The 15,715-nt window shown below is 53.0% G+C and overlaps 1 protein-coding gene across 2 annotated transcripts in view; it reads left to right on the top strand.

Annotated features, from left to right (window-relative positions):
• The first annotated feature begins 5,411 nt into the window (after positions 1-5,411).
• LOC133351603 (semaphorin-3A-like) overlaps positions 5,412-15,715 on the top strand; it is a 125,192-nt gene continuing 114,888 nt past the window's right edge. For both annotated transcript variants that reach the window (XM_061566923.1, XM_061566925.1), the window contains exon 1: positions 5,412-5,734. The gene's annotated coding sequence lies outside the window, so the exon portion shown is untranslated. The remainder of the gene's footprint in view (positions 5,735-15,715) is intronic.

Consider the following 15,715-nt stretch of genomic DNA (forward strand, 5'->3'; position numbering starts at 1 on the left):
AGCTTTTAGCCGCGAAGCCTCTTCAAGCGGCGCTGCGCTCTACGCGGGAACAGAGCGGTCGCGCCACTGCCTCTTGCAAGCCGCGTTTTTGTGGGGGTTTGAGAGACATGCGTGATATTACGGGGGGGGGGGGGGTTACCAGAGGTCATCGCAAATAACCCAAACGCGCCTTTCCGCTCATCGACGACGTCTCCGGATCTCGTTCGTGGTTTCAGCGTGTGGCGGAGCGGCGGGCGCGGTGAGATTGGTGCCCCCTGCACTGGGAACTCCGCCACCTGAGATCGATTCCGAGCGCCGGCTCCCTCGTGACGACGAGTTCGCGAGCGTTTGTCTGAAGCGGGTCTCGCGCGGCTGCGCTGCTTGCCGCAAACCGCCCCTGGCATCGCAGGCACAACTGCTCTCTTTTACAGCCCCCATTCACCACGACGCAGTCTCCTCGAGCCGCATATCTCCTGCGATCTCTCCGCAGTTTAGCACGAGGCACCCCGTGGCCCTGGCAGGCGTTGCAGGTGTGCAGCTTTCGCGAGAGACGCGCGCATTCCACGCAGCGAAAAGTATTTGAAATTCTAATCTATGCAGCAAACCCATTTCTTCAGAATCCCGGACATCTTCAGATATACATTATCTACACAGTTGGGTATCCGGTGAATTTCAGTCGCTTAAAAGTATCAAGTCACCTTCAGGTATCGGCCTATCCCACCTCTGCCTAGCAAGTACGATGCCATGCTGTCAAGGTCGTAAGCACTAACAACAAGGTCACTGCATTTGACAACTGACACCAATATTGTGACAGCAGTCTTCACTCTTGTCACTTTCATCTGTCAAATAATAGCTGGAAAAATAAAAAAAAGTTAAAGCAGATAATAAAAAAATATTTTAAACAAAAAATTGCGGATTATAAACTGGAGCGCACTTGCAGCCACAGTGGAGGAGCCGGCATCTGCCCGCCCACCTCCAGCCACCAAGGGGACTGCGATGCCTCGTCGCGTGACCCCAAACAGCAAGGGCGTCGTGCTCTCGTTGCACCTCGCGTCCGAGCCCAGCCACGGGCTCCTCGTGAGCGTCACGGAACTCCTGGGCCACGATGGCCACCGCGTCTGCACAGCTCCCAGAGAGCCTGGGGTCGGCCCTGTGTTAACTGGGTCCCCACCCGATAAATTGAAATACCATCCAGGTCATTAATAGCCAATTACCCCATGAGAATCAGAGAAATGTACTTTGTGTCTGAAAATAACTACAATTTAATCGATGCAATTGTCTCCAGGCTAATTTCTAGATTCTTTACTTTTTATGTATATGTAGAACCATCAGCTCTGGTAAATCCACTGCTTGTATGAAGGCCTCCCCAAACCACCATTATAATATGGCTTCATTTGTTTATTTTACTCGGTAACATGCCTTAGAGTTTGTGATTTTCTGTTCAAATGTGAATTGAGGTGGTATTCCCTATTTATAGCACTGAGTCAATGGGGGAAATTCCACGTATATATGGCAGGGGTGAGTCTATCCATAAGACAACCACTGTTGACTCTCCAACAAAGTGGTACTACTCTCTTTTGTTTATCTTCCATGGGGGAATGATTGGCTCAGTCAACCCTCAACCAGGATGTGAACCTCCGAGAGCGTAGAGTTGCATCATCGACTCCTGAACCAGCGGGACGATTCCAAATGATACCTGGGATAGGATGACGACAACGCAAGCATACGGAGTAGAACATCTATATCATGAAAGCGAGACTGCAACAACAACAGCAACCACCACACACGCACACGCACACAGAGAAAACGAAGTTTGCGCGCCGTGCAGTCGAGCGGTTGTCTGCAGCGCGAGGTGGCTGCAGCGACAGAGAGACGCCACCAGGTTGGCGGCAACGTGCCGGCGCAGCGCAACGCACCGGTCCCCACGAAACGGTCGTTCGTCTTGCCACTGCTTCGACATCGCGAGCATTGATTTTGACGCAACAACACCACCCCCACAAGACTTTCCGGCCGCAGTTTGCGGATCGCGAGAAAATAAATTATTATTGCGACAATGAAACTTTTTTTTATATATATCTCGCACCACCGGTGTACCGCCACTGCGTTCAAATGGCCGTTGGAAGAAGCGGCCAAGGGTGGCCGGGATTGCACGGACGATTGGGCGCCCTGCGGATGGGCACACACACCTGCACGCGTCGTTACAGCGATGTCAGGACGTGGGCCAAGGCGAGGGGACCGAGAATAGCAGCGTGCCCAGCAGAGGTATCGCCTCTCGTATGGTTGCAGTAACAGGAGCGGGGTGGGGGAAGGGGGTAATCTTCTGCACGTTTGGAGCATGGCAATTGGTATTAAATGAACGGCAAAGGGTGAGGGTTCCATGTCCTTGGGCATAAAACACCTTCGACAGGACAGCACTGCAACCTACAAATTGGTTAACAGCCTAATTCCGCCTCCTCCCTGCGGGCGGATTGACCAATTAGGCCTCGCTCAGACTAGGCCAGCACTAATTGCTCTCCATCTCCCCCTCCCCAAGTCCCAGTTCAATCGATTCTCGTGCAGGGACCGCCCGAGCGCTCTCTCGCACCGCCGGTCTCGCAACTCCAGAGGGCCCGGAGCGAACGCACGGAGCAGGGGGCGGGAGGGAACACGGTTGAGGCTGTTAAGAGAGTTGGGACATGGCGCGTTGAGGCATCGGGAGCATTGCAGATTGGCCATCCTGACGTACGGGAAGCGTTTATTCGAATTGCAACGGTTATAACGTGTGTGCTGACACGTTTGGTGGTGACGATGGATAGGCCAACTTCAGTGGGTGAGGCATGTCACACCAGAGTGGCACATTCATGGTATATGCAGGTAGGTGATGTCCCAATGGAAAACTGCATCGTTTGTGCCGGGGATTATGCGAACAAGTGACAACACAGTGGCCTAATCGTACTTTGTCGGGTGTGAGATTTGATATCCCTTATACAATTATTTATTAACGGTGGCTGATTGGCATCTACAAGCATTGTCAGATATACATAGTTGTTATGTTGTAGTGCCAGTAATGCAGTGCAAGGCGATGCCACGGTGCAGCCCAGGTGCTCTGTCACGCTAATTCTGTATCCAACACACGGGACCTTTGGCACACAATGTGTTGGTCAGTGTTGGTATTACCGCGTGTCATAACATATTCCACGCGATAAAACTCTGGCATGTTGATGTGGGGAGCGTTTTTTGAGAATTTTCTGGAAAGGGTTCATTTCTGATGATCCAGGAAATAAGTCGGCTGTGGTTGAACGTCTGTTCACTGCCCCTATCAGTCGGTGATTATCCACGCCGCATCACGCGCCAAACACCAAGCGGCACACAGCACGGGTATTCCTCAACACGCCGACAATCCATGCACATGTTTCATTCGCCTGTGGGATAATGGGTGAGCGCGATGAGCGAATCCAGTCACCGATGTCGAAAATCAGAGGATTGGCAACGCGAGAGTGCGACGTCCGCGCGGCGGCACACGTGGAGTCATCGGGCACGCAACGGGCGCCACCCCGCCGTGTTTTGTTTGCTCGGTGCGGCACTGGTCGTCGGTCCCCTCTCGCGCTCTCTCTGTCGGTGGCGGCCCGAAGCCAGCGGTGGGAAATCCACCATAACTCGGAGCAGGTTCCGTATGCGCGCTATGATTTCTGCCACGTAACATTTCCCCGCGATAACAAATGTGACGTCCGTGCCGCATGATGTATGGCACGCCACGCACGCGGTGGCACTGGGAAACCCCAGGGCTCCCTCTGGTACCCGACACTGCGGAATGAAGGTAGCTTTTAGCGTTTACTTCATCACATGACAATTACAAGTGGGGAAAACGGGGCGATCGAATCCCAGTGCCCGGGCAATAGTATCTGTGTTTGTGTAGATTATTTATAGCGCGTGAATGTCCCCTTATGAAGACATGGGTGCCATGTGTGACATGAGGACGCATGGGAACGCTGTGCCACGGAACAAGAATTGACCGTGGCCATGGAAGTGAAGGATGCTTCGAACCTCACACTCCTGTGCGTGTGAGGTTGTGAATGTATTGAGGACGCGTCCTGGGTTTGCTGCGACCTTGGATGACAGGTTGGAGGATAAGAGAATGGTGAATAGGAGGCGTGTTTGTACAATTGTTAGCAACTGATAGCTTCACTTTTGACTGCAAACCGATCCGTATCGAGTTGAAAATATTCTTTATGTCAAAGCAACTACTCTGTGCCGCTACTATTATCATCATTCTTTCACATTACACACTTGTGAAACAATCGAGATATTTGGCCCAATTGTCATTTGAACGAACGTGACTGCATTTTAATTTGTTCACAGCCGTGCCGAGTACAGTACGAGTTTTAATTATGCCGTGATCTCGCCTCCACAGTGCGAGAAGGCGTCCTGGCGAGCGGCGTTTGCTGCGAAGCGCGCGGTGTCCACTTTCATCTGCCACCCCCACCCAGGGCATTCCGTGCGACTGTCATGCCCGGCCACAGCACCACCACCACCTCCCAGCCCCCGGCGCTATCGGCGGGGTTATCTGCGCCACGACATCCTATACGTCCGCGGAATCTGCCCGTGACCACAATCCCATAGAGACCCCCCCGCTCCCTCCCTCCCTTTGTGTTCTCCACGGCGCTGATTTCCAAAGCGGCGCGACAACACCGCGGCTCAAGTCTGCCCGCTTTGAAAAGGGACACTTGGCAGAGCGCGAACAGTGCGAGAGGGCGGCCCGCTTGGACTGCCCGCGCGTGTGCTCGTGTGCTCGTGTATGTGTGTGCTCGTGTGCGTGTGTGTACTTGTGTGCGCGTGTGCTCGTGCGCGTGCTCGTGTGTGCGTGTGCTCGTGTGTGTGCTCGTGTGCGTGTGTGCTCGTGTGCTCGTGTGTGTGTGTGCGTGTGCTCGTGAGCGTGCTCGTGTGTGTGTGCTCGTGTGCTCGTGTGTGCGCGTGCTCGTGTGCGTGTGTGTGTGCGTGTGTGTGTTCTCGTGTGCGTGTGTGTGCGTGTGTGTGTGTGCTCGTGTGCGTGTGTGTGCTCGTGTGCGTGAGTGTGCTCGTGTGTGTGTGTGCTCGTGTGTGTGCGTGTGCTCGTGTGCTCGTGTGTGTGTGTTCGTGTGTGCGCGTGCTCGTGTGTGTGTGTGTGCTCGTGTGCGTGTGTGTGCTCGTGTGTGCGTGTGCTCGTGTGCGTGTGTGCTCGTGTGTGTGTGTGTGCGTGTGTGCTCGTGTGCGTGTGTGTGTGTGTGCTCGTGTGCGTGTGTGTGCTCGTGTGTGCTCGTGTGCGTGTGTGTGCTCGTGTGTGTGTGCTCGTGTGCGTGTGTGTGCTCGTGTGTGCGCGTGTGCGTGTGCTCGTGCGCGTGTGCGTGTGTGTGTGCTCGTGTGTGTGCTCGTGTGTGCGCGTGCTCGTGTGCGTGTGTGTGTGCTCGTGTGTGTGTGTGTGTGCTCGTGTGTGCGCGTGTGCTCGTGCGCGTGTGTGTGTGTGTGCTCGTGTGTGCGCGTGCTCGTGTGTGTGTGTGCTCGTGTGTGCTCGTGCGCGTGTGCGTGTGGGGGTCGCCGCTCGTGAAGCTGTAGCTGGAGAAGCGCGAGCAGCAGCAGCAGGAGGAGGAGGGACGAGGCGCGTGTGTGTGTGCGTGGTTGCGCCGCTGATGCGATGTCGCCACGCACGCTGCGCTGAGTGGCCGTGGTGAAGCGCGGCTACGAAGGCGGCGGCGGCGGCACGGACACGCGCGTGCGCGCGCGCCTCGGGAGCGATGCGCAGGTAACCACCTCCATCCGCGTTCATCCGCGGGACCGATTGAAGTTTTTTTGTTCGTCGCCTCCTAAAGATTTTCCCGGCGCGCGTTCATCGTCGTCCGACGAGCGCAGACGGACGCGCGGCTTCCACGACGCGAGTCGCCGCGTCACCGCTAATTAATTATCTGTCGGGGGTGCGTAGCCGAGCGGAGCATCGGGAATCCGAATGATTTGATTGTTTAGAGCCCGGGTAGAGGAGGATGAGGGGGGGGGGGTCGTGGAGTTTCCACGGCTTCATTTTTATTGTCTCCCCCCCCCTGTTAGCTGCACCTCGTCGTGAAAGGAACGGGCGTGCCGGAGAGGTCGGAGTTCGCGTTGCAAATGCGCGCACGGAGCCGTCGGTGCGGGGATGACTCGAAGTTGTGACTCGCCAACACTTCTGAGTGCGATAGAGTGTACAGGTGTGTGAGGAGTCTGTGAACATCTACAGGTGTGTGAGGTGACTTTATATACCTACAGGTGTGTGAGGTGACTGTGTACAGGTGTGTGAGGAGTCTGTGTGTACAGGTGTGTACATCTATAGGTGTGTGAGGAGTCTGTGTGTACAGGTGTGTACATTTACAGGTGTGTGAGGAGTCTGTGTGTACAGGTGTGTACATCTACAGGTGTGTGAGGAGTCTGTGTGTACAGGTGTGTACATCTACAGGTGTGTGAGGAGTCTGTGTGTACAGGTGTGTACATCTACAGGTTTGTGAGGTGACTGTGTACAGGTGTGTACATCTACAGGTGTGTGAGGAGTCTGTGTGTACAGGTGTGTACATCTACAGGTGTGTGAGGAGACTGGGGGAGCGATAGTGTAGCGAACCTGACACCTGAGTTCGATTCCCGCTCATGGCCAACACCAGTGGCAATCATCTGAAACGGTCTTGGGCATCCCATAGGTTGACTCAGCCTCAAATGAGTAACTGGGGTGGTATGCAAGCAATCCTACTCGGGAGACAAAGGCGGTTGGGCGTGGTGCTGGCCACTCACCACCTCGTAAACACGTCCCGGTCTTCTTGGAGCTCGCTGACAGCACTTGCCCTCCAGTCTGTTAGAGGCTATCTGGGGTGTATGTGTATTGTGTGTGTGTGTGTTCACAGGTGTGGCTGCAGGTGAGTGTGCAGTGTTGCTCCGGGTGCCGGGTGTAAGTGCAAGCTTGTATATGTGGGTATTGTGTGTTTGTGTGTTGATAGGTGCTGCGCAACGGATACTATAGGAGTCTAAACGGCACATTCTTGTGTGTCAGTATAAATATTGTACGTGCGTATTTCTGGGTGACCGTGCCCTGCTCATTGCGAATGCCATCGCAGTTAAATCGCAGCAACGTTCGCTGTTGTGACATGTGTTGTCGTTGAGCAGAGGCGCCTTCCCCCGTGATTGCAGCACCGTTTCAATTGCTAAGAACCGCTGTCAGGGTTTCGCTTTCTAACGTGACATTTGCAACGCTGCAAGTAGCGGCGATCACGTGCAGCCCTTGCACGAAACCACGAGTAGCATGGCCGCCTCGCCGTGCCGTGTGGGGTTTGGTGAAAGGAGTCGAGCGCCGCTCGAGATGTCACTCGGCCGCTTGACGTGAGCCGTGGCCGGGAATCGAACTTGGGCGGGGGGCAATCGTCGCGCAGCGGCGCTGACCAATGCGCCACCGCGCCGCCTGCGACGTTTCGGGCGACGCTACAATTGACGTCGGCTGGAATGCACGTTTGGAGTTTACTCTGTGCTTAGACGACGAAATCTCCTGTTTTTTTATTTTCTGTGAAGGAAGGTCTCGAACATCCACTTACCGACACGCTGCCACCCTCTGGGTATTGGTCCACATCACCAAATATCTGGCAGCGAGCGACGAGTCCTCGCCCCGTGTCACACCAGCCCACGTCACACCAGCTGTGTCACACCACCCCACGTCACACCACCCCACGTGACACCAGCCCCACGTCACACCAGCTGTGTCACACAACCTCACGTCACACCACCCCACGTCACACCACCCCACTTGACACCAGCCCCACGTCACACCACCCCGCGTCACACCACCCCCCGCGTCACACCAGCCCCGCGTCACACCAGCCCCGCGTTACACCAACCCCACGTCACACCAGCCCCGCGTCACACCAGCCCACGTCACACCAGCCCACGTCACACCAGCCCACGTCACACCACCCCACGTCACACCACCCCACGTCACACCACCCCACGTCACACCAGCCCACGTCACACCACCCCACGTCACACCACCCCACGTCACACCACCCCACGTCACACCAGCCCACGTCACACCACCCCAGCCTTACACCACCCCACGTCACACCAGCCCACGTCACTCCACCCCACGTCACACCAGCCCACGTCACACCACCCCAGCCTTACACCACCCCAAGTCACACCAGCCCACGTCACTCTACCCCACGTCACACCAGCCCACGTCACACCACCCCACGTCACACCAGCCCACGTCACACCACCCCACGTCACACCAGCCCACGTCACACCAGCCCCGCGTCACTCCAGCCCACGTCACACCACCCCCGCGTCACAGCAGCCACGTCACACCAGCCCACGTCACACCACCCCACGTCACACCACCCCACGTCACACCAGCCCCGCGTCACACCAACCCACGTCACACCAGCCCACGTTACACCAGCCCACGTCACTCCACCCCACGTCACACCACCCCACGTCACACCACCCCACGTCACACCAGCCCACGTCACTCCACCCCACGTCACACCACCCCACGTCACACCACCCCAGCCTTACACCAGCCCAGCGGCACCGAGCTCCGCGCCGTCCCTGCTGTCTTCATGAAATCTGCATGCGCCGCTATTTTTATAGAAGCCCCACGGCGTGCGCTCGGGGCTCGTCTGCGTCGTATAACCCGCGCGCGGTTGTGGCGGCGGGGGGGGGGGGGGGCAGCGGCGCGGGCTTTGCGTTGCGTGTTCATTTCCCTCCCAACGCGTTGCACGGGGCCGCACCGTCGGCCCTGAGTTCGGCGCGTGTCGCGCCGCTGCACAGGGCCGCACGGCCTCAGCTGGGACCGCGTCCCCGTTGGCCTCTCTCCTCTACGGTGGCGACGTGGCCTGAATACCGTGCGCGTATAGTAGGCTACTGTATTTTAAATGGCTCGGTTTGTAAGATTGGGCGGGAGGCAAGAGGGAGATGAGGGTGTTGGGGGAGACTGTAGAGACTACGGGCATGGTGAGGCTTGAGATGTGAGTGGAGGTGTGAAGGGAGAGGGAGGGGAACGAGTGTGGGGGCGGGAGGGGGACTTGAGCTGGGCTCTGCTGTTGAAGGATGAGAATGAACAAACGATGGACTGGTTTCGTTGACTGTGCAATGATGAACGTGGCAGCCGCTCTGCAGCCAATGCTTCCTCAAACTGTCACGGGGAGCCTCGTGCGCGTCTCTCCGGCACAAGATGGGGCATTGGCACGGCAGCTTAGAATGGTGAAGCGTACGAGGTAGAGCAATCGCAGACAACAGAAATTTGTATTAATTCCACTGTGGTGGTTCCTGCAGTCTGTTCAGCTGTTATGCTTCAGATAGAGATCGCTGCTGCTCGGCCTCCCACTGAGAACTGTGAAACTGTCACAAATGTTATATTCCTGCTAGTTACAAGATGCAATCGGCCTAAGACGCTCCACGAACATTCTCATAGATAGCTACCTTGTAACCTTTTTTTACCATCCAGTGTTAAGGATAATATCTTCTCTTCCGCTTTCCTTTATCGACATTATTATCATCATGCCGCCTTGAAGAAAGCTTTGCAAACTGTGTGTGTGTGTGAAAGCTGTTTCGGTTAAACTTGTCACTGTTGTGTGTCGCTGTTGTTGCTGCTGTTGTTGCTGCTGTTGTTGCTGCTGCTGACATTGGGGCCAAGGTGGTGAATTCGCACCTTGAGCTGGCGTCGCCTTGGGTCCGGCGGGGTTGTGGCGCTGCGTTCGCCGTGCGTCTTTTGCAGAGGGTCGCGGTTCGAATTTCCAGCGGCCGCCACCTGGTTAATATTGCGGCGAGTAGGAACCAGAATAAAATAACAAAAAAAAAACGACTCCCCGGTCTGCTTGGCGGTGGATGTTAAAGTAAGCCATTGTGAGCCTGCATCAAGGTACCACATTTATTTGTAATCGTGTAAATTTGCAATCATCGCATCCCCCTACTGTGAAAACTCCTAGGACCCACTGCTTAAGAGGCGTGAGGCTCACCGAGGCAAGAGCACAATCATACGGAATGAATAGTCTGTTAGGACGCGGGTTTCACACGCAAAGCCACTCACTATTGTCACAATTATGCACAGCACTGCGTTGTGTTTAAATCTGCAACGCACATTTTGCGTGTCAGCATTCGTCCATGAATTTCCCTCGAAACTCGCGTCGAATGCTACCGGCTCAAAAACATGTCTTGGGTAAACTTTTTGCATGGCGAGCAACTTGGGAGTATGAAAAATAAGAACATGTTTTACCCTTCCTGGCAATAAAACAGGAGGTGCTAAGACGATCAGACAGCAAACAGAAACCTTTTGCAAGGAGTCAAATCTGTATTAAGCACACGCGGTACTTGTGGTGAACATGCAAAAATAATCTATGGCATTGTCTGTGTAACTGATTGGCCTCCACGAGAGACAGCTTCTTTAGGGCCTAATCTCAACCAGTGTCAGACCAGAAAACGCCAAAAGGCGAAAAGTACAGGACAATGCACTATCAGAGCATTCATAGCTCGGGGTGAGAAGCTACAAATTAGGACCTTTTTGACAGTATCAAAGTATGACATGTTTTCCTTTATGGCAGGTGTGGGGAACGTCCGGCCCGCGGGCCGTATAAGGCCCGCGGGCCGTATAAGGCCAACGAAATCATTTGGTGTGGCCCTGCCAAGGCATCCGCAGGCGGGACTCGAAATTCAATAAATCTAGGAGCAAACCTGGAAAAGCAGTTGCGAGTAGCAACATCATCAATACCAGCTAACATCACACGCCTCACCAAAGACAAGCAGTTCCAGCCATCACATTAGGGATGAGTTAATTAAATGTTTGACCAAATATAACAGATTATTTTTGTATGGCCCGCGAATGATGTTATAGATATCCAAATGGCCTTTGGCAGAAAAAAAGGTTCCCCACCTCTGCTTTATGGAAATAAAATAGGAGGTGCCAAGCCACTCAAACACCAAATGGAAACCTTTTGCAAGGAATCAACAAAACTTGGGAGTGTTGGTCAATTGTCACCCCCAAATCCCAGCCGCGGTGTCGCCCCGTCTGTCTGCCCCCCCACCCCTCACGCGGCGATGTCTGCGGTGGGCCCCTCCATCCCACAGCGCCGTCATCAATCTCACTCCGAAACGCGCCCTCCACCACCACCCACCACCCCCCGTATTCATTTCCTCCGCGCTCGACACCTCCGAAGGCATTTCCGTCGCTCGCTCGCTCGCTCCCCGCCTCTTGTGCCTTCACCGTCAGCCTCCCTCCCCCCAACCCCCGCGTTTCCCGCGTTTCCTAACGCTCTTCGTTACAATTGTATTTTTTGTCTGTCCCGACAAACACACGTCCCCGCTTGCCTTCTCGGTTTTAATCTGAGCAATGGAGTTTATTTTTTCTTTCTCCGTTCGCCGCTCCGCGCGAGCCGCGCTCCGTCTTTTGAATCCTTCGCCCCCCCCCCCACGCGGCGTCGTTCCGTCGGCGGCCTTGTCCCGCTCGGGTGCGCGCGGCGCTGATTGAGACGTCTCCGGCAGAGAGACGCACGCGCGCACTCACGCGCAAGTTTACTACGTCTCGTGCGACATCTCGAGCGGCAGACTCGTGTATGGAGTTAAACGAGTGTCGGATAACATTCGGGCTTGGGTTTCATTTGTCACGAAAATAGAGTTTTTGTTTCACTCCCCTTGAGGCTTTCAGCAGGCACCACCGTTGGCCGTGGATATATAAAAGGAAGTTATAACGGACACGTCGACAAGAGGCGCCGCATCACAGCGTGAGCAAAGAAAGACGTTTCAGATCAAAAGAAGAGGAATGAGACATGGAACGATGTTCTTTGTAAAGCTGCTGAGCAGAATCTTTGTTTTTTTTTACAGTCGATACATATTTGATAGCGGAGCAAACGAGAATGTCATTGGAGTGGCGCTGTGCGCGTCCTCTCTGTCTGATGTTATAATAGTGGAAGTTGGGAAGCACAATTAATGAGAGCAGTGCCCGAACAAAATACTTCCATACCTGTCAATCCCTTATCAGTGCTGCCTACATTATTACAGACAAATTCAGACCTTATTGGTGACCCCGTGCCCTTATAAATCTCAACGTTCATCCTACAAATCCCATCACAAGGGAGAAACACAGATATTGTTTTGCCCGTATTCAAACTACTGAACGCCGTATGGACCTAAAAACTAAATTTCCCTGTACAAGAACCGTATGGGTCGACAGCTATGTAGTTCTTAGGGATGACTAAATCACTAATGAGCTGATAAGTATCGATGTTATTACTCTGCATACTCTGTTACGGGTTTTTTTTTTACCAAATAAGTCCCACTGAGCTATGTAGCTCTTTTTAGGAAGCAACTTGGCCACAAATGATAGCTCAACGAAGTGGCTTATCGTGTGGACATTTACAGCAGCCAAATAGTATAAACGTATGTTGATTTATTCTAAATGTGGAAGGAAAACCGGAGGACCCGGTGACATATCCACACGACCACAGGGAGAGAGACACACTTACTCCAAATATACAGCCGGCGCTGGGGTCGGGATGGAACCCAAGATCTCCTGTATACCAGGCGAGGTAGTTAACATCGCGCCATCATGGCGTATCAAACGCACACCAGCCAAGCCAAAGGAATAATAACTCCTTCTTCAAGCATCCTCTACCACTCTAAATATTACAAGGTAGAGACTTGTCTTTAATTACCGCGGTGAATTTCAAAACAAATCAGCAGCCAAATTCAGCAGGAGAGCCGTGTTGTTGCAGAACACAGTGGTCACACACAACACACAATGGGATCTCAAGAAATAAAATAAAATAAATGAAAACAACTAAATTGGGATCTCTCTTGTATGGATATAACACCGAGGAATGGAACATAACCGAAGGGACAAAGTAAGCGTGCAAAAGCGACGCGGAGTATTTTAAAAAATGCATTAGTACCTCCAACACCTCCCCCTCAGAACGAGACGTGCGCTGATAACAAGAACGTTACCTTCAGCAATGCATGACAGTAGATCAGCGCCCAATATTTATATCTTCCTGTCCAAGCCTCGCGCTTCAAAGTACGGAGTGGCGTTGTCGTTTCACCCGCGCCGTGTGCAGCGGGCGGGGCTGGGGTCGTGAAGGTCACCTGGCCCCTGCTCAGGTAATGCCACTTGGGCTCCGGGGAAGGGGGGGGGGGGCTCGCTTGTGATGCGCCGTATTTCCCCGTGGAAACGCGCGGACGAGGGGTCAGGCCAGTTGCGGAGAACTTTCTCAACAATCGGCGGGAAGGGTCTTGCGCGTCCGCGCGCGTCACGGCGCGTCCTGCGTGCGTCTCCCACGTGATTTCTATCTCCAGTGCGATGCACATCTGCAGAGTGCGTGCGTGGCTGTGTGAATGGTGAAGGTGCAGCCCTGCGATTGCTTGCTCGCGCCACCGCTGGTGGTAAGGGCCTACGCTAGCGGGAGCTCTAGAGAGCCCCTCTGAAAGGAATTTGACCTCCTCTCCCACGATGGGCAGACTTGTTGGAAGGGACATCGCATTTCTGATCACTTATATTCCCAAGCAGAGTGAAGTTGGGTCACTGCACGTTAAAGACAGTCATAGCATCGCGCGACATTTCAGATGCGCTTCTGCGGCCGTCTGGAACGCTCTTCCTTTCGATATCAGGAAGCCACTGGGAGCGGTGCACATTTAAATCTTGATTCAAAACTCATTTCTTTAGAACTGCTTTTTGTGTTTAGTTTGTTGTCATTCCTCCGCACCCTCCGATTAGCATGGTTGGCTACTTATGGTGCGAAAAAAATTCAACAGACTTACATACAGCGCACAACTGGAGCAGCTTATAGCTTTTGGATAATTGAAGACTCGGAAGCCGTGCTGTAGACAGAAACTATAATTTCTTGGCTTCGACTGGCGACTGATACAATCATTGCCTCGTTTGCTTTTAGCTTTCCACCTATACAGGGTGATCAATTTATGGATACTCTGATTTCTGACCCAATATTTTCACAACAGGTGAATTAACACCACGCACGGTTGTTGAATGAACCATTGTGGAAGCGTTGGCCCCGTGTCTTCCAGAAGAACGGTGACTTACTAAATGTACAACATTGGTTAATAAGTGCATTGAGATTGGTGGGAGACGTGTAGAGAGGCTTTGAAATAAAATGTTTGAAACATTACATGAGATGAAGGTCATTGTTGGCTGCTACCACAGGTGTGAAACTGGGTAGAATCTGCCCAGTATTAGGCTGCATATACATCCAGGGTCATATCCTCCTGTCATCCAACAAAGTGGTTTTGGTTGCATGCTGAAATATACACCCAGCAGTGTGGTTTTCAGGAAAATAAAGGTTTGCAATCTAAGACTGCATTTTTGGCCTGGGATCAGAACCTTGATTGACTGCTCATGGTCATGTGATAACAACCCACGCATTCTTGAGTGTGCCACTTTGGTTTTGGTCACAGGGTCGCATAAGTTTGTGCTCTTTCAGGAAGGTAGCCGGAGCTCTCTCCACAGTTCAGTGCCGAGTTTTGCCGCAGCTGCATTGGCCTTTCTCAGGTTCATCCGCGCGCAGCGTAGCAGAGTAGGCACGCTCCCACACACGGGCACCACAGACACCCATATTACGAGTCGAGGGAGACGTTTCCACGGTCTTCTTGTCATGTTTACATGTAGCCGCTCCGTCGCCTGTGTTTACACAATTTAGCATTGTGTGTGTATACGTTTAAGTAGACGTGTGAATGTTTAACGATTGCTTCTGCGCCTGAACATTTCGTGTTGCCTGTCGCTGTCAATCTTCATTTGTTGCCATTGGCCCAGTGGTGGCGAGGCTGTGAATGACTCCACCGCGGTATACACAAGTTGGGCTTGCTATGCGCACTTTGTCGTTGTGCTCGTTATCGCTGGGGAAGCGAAGAGACTGCGGTGAGAAGAAGCAAAGCTGTGGCTGAATGGAGTTATCATTTCATCTAACTCTAAAAATATTTTTTTATTTACCAGGTGAGGTCTACTGAGCTGTATAGTTCTTTTTCAGAAGTGACCTGGCCATAAATGGATAGTTCAACGAAGTGTCTTATCACCATGTGGAAATTTATCACAGCCAAATACTCCAAACGAGTGTTGTTGATTCTAAATGTGGAGGGACTAACCGGAGGACCCGGATACAAATGCCACGCGACCACGAGAAGAGAGACACGCAAACTCCAAATATACAGCAGGCGTCAAGGCCGGGATCGAACTCTTGATCTTTCAGTATACCAGGCGAGGGAGTTAACATTACGCCAATCGCAACTCTGTAACACGGTGGCTGGGAGAGCGAACTCACGGCTCGCCTCCGTTCATCTTTCATCGGTCACATCCATCTGGCAGCCACAGCGTAGCAGACATCGACGAAATCACGAATCTTTACGGTGTCGGCTGACAGAAATGATACAACTGAGATGGAAATGTATGAAACAAGACGAACTAAAAAGAACAATTGATTCTTGGATCAAATTGCGACCCTACATTGTGCACAATGCATTACATGGGGAGGCAGGGTGAATTGTTAAATACAGATTAATTACATTACAAATATACATTCTGCTTGCTTAGTGTATACTAGTTGAATACTATTGATTGCCAGGGATGGCAATTGAACACGCCTGCAATGGATGGTTGACACACTCTTTAATGATTGACTTTCAAGGGTTGCCCTTTGAGGGATTCACCAATCTTAGTTTGGACCCAGTCGCTATGCATTTGTAGTGATATAGAATGGGTCACTACGGCGCATAACGCTGGTTACAGACA

Source organism: Lethenteron reissneri, chromosome 38 (assembly GCF_015708825.2).
Source record: "Lethenteron reissneri isolate LAM-NWPU_2019-01 chromosome 38, ASM1570882v1, whole genome shotgun sequence".
In the NCBI taxonomy this organism is placed as follows: domain Eukaryota; kingdom Metazoa; phylum Chordata; class Hyperoartia; order Petromyzontiformes; family Petromyzontidae; genus Lethenteron; species Lethenteron reissneri.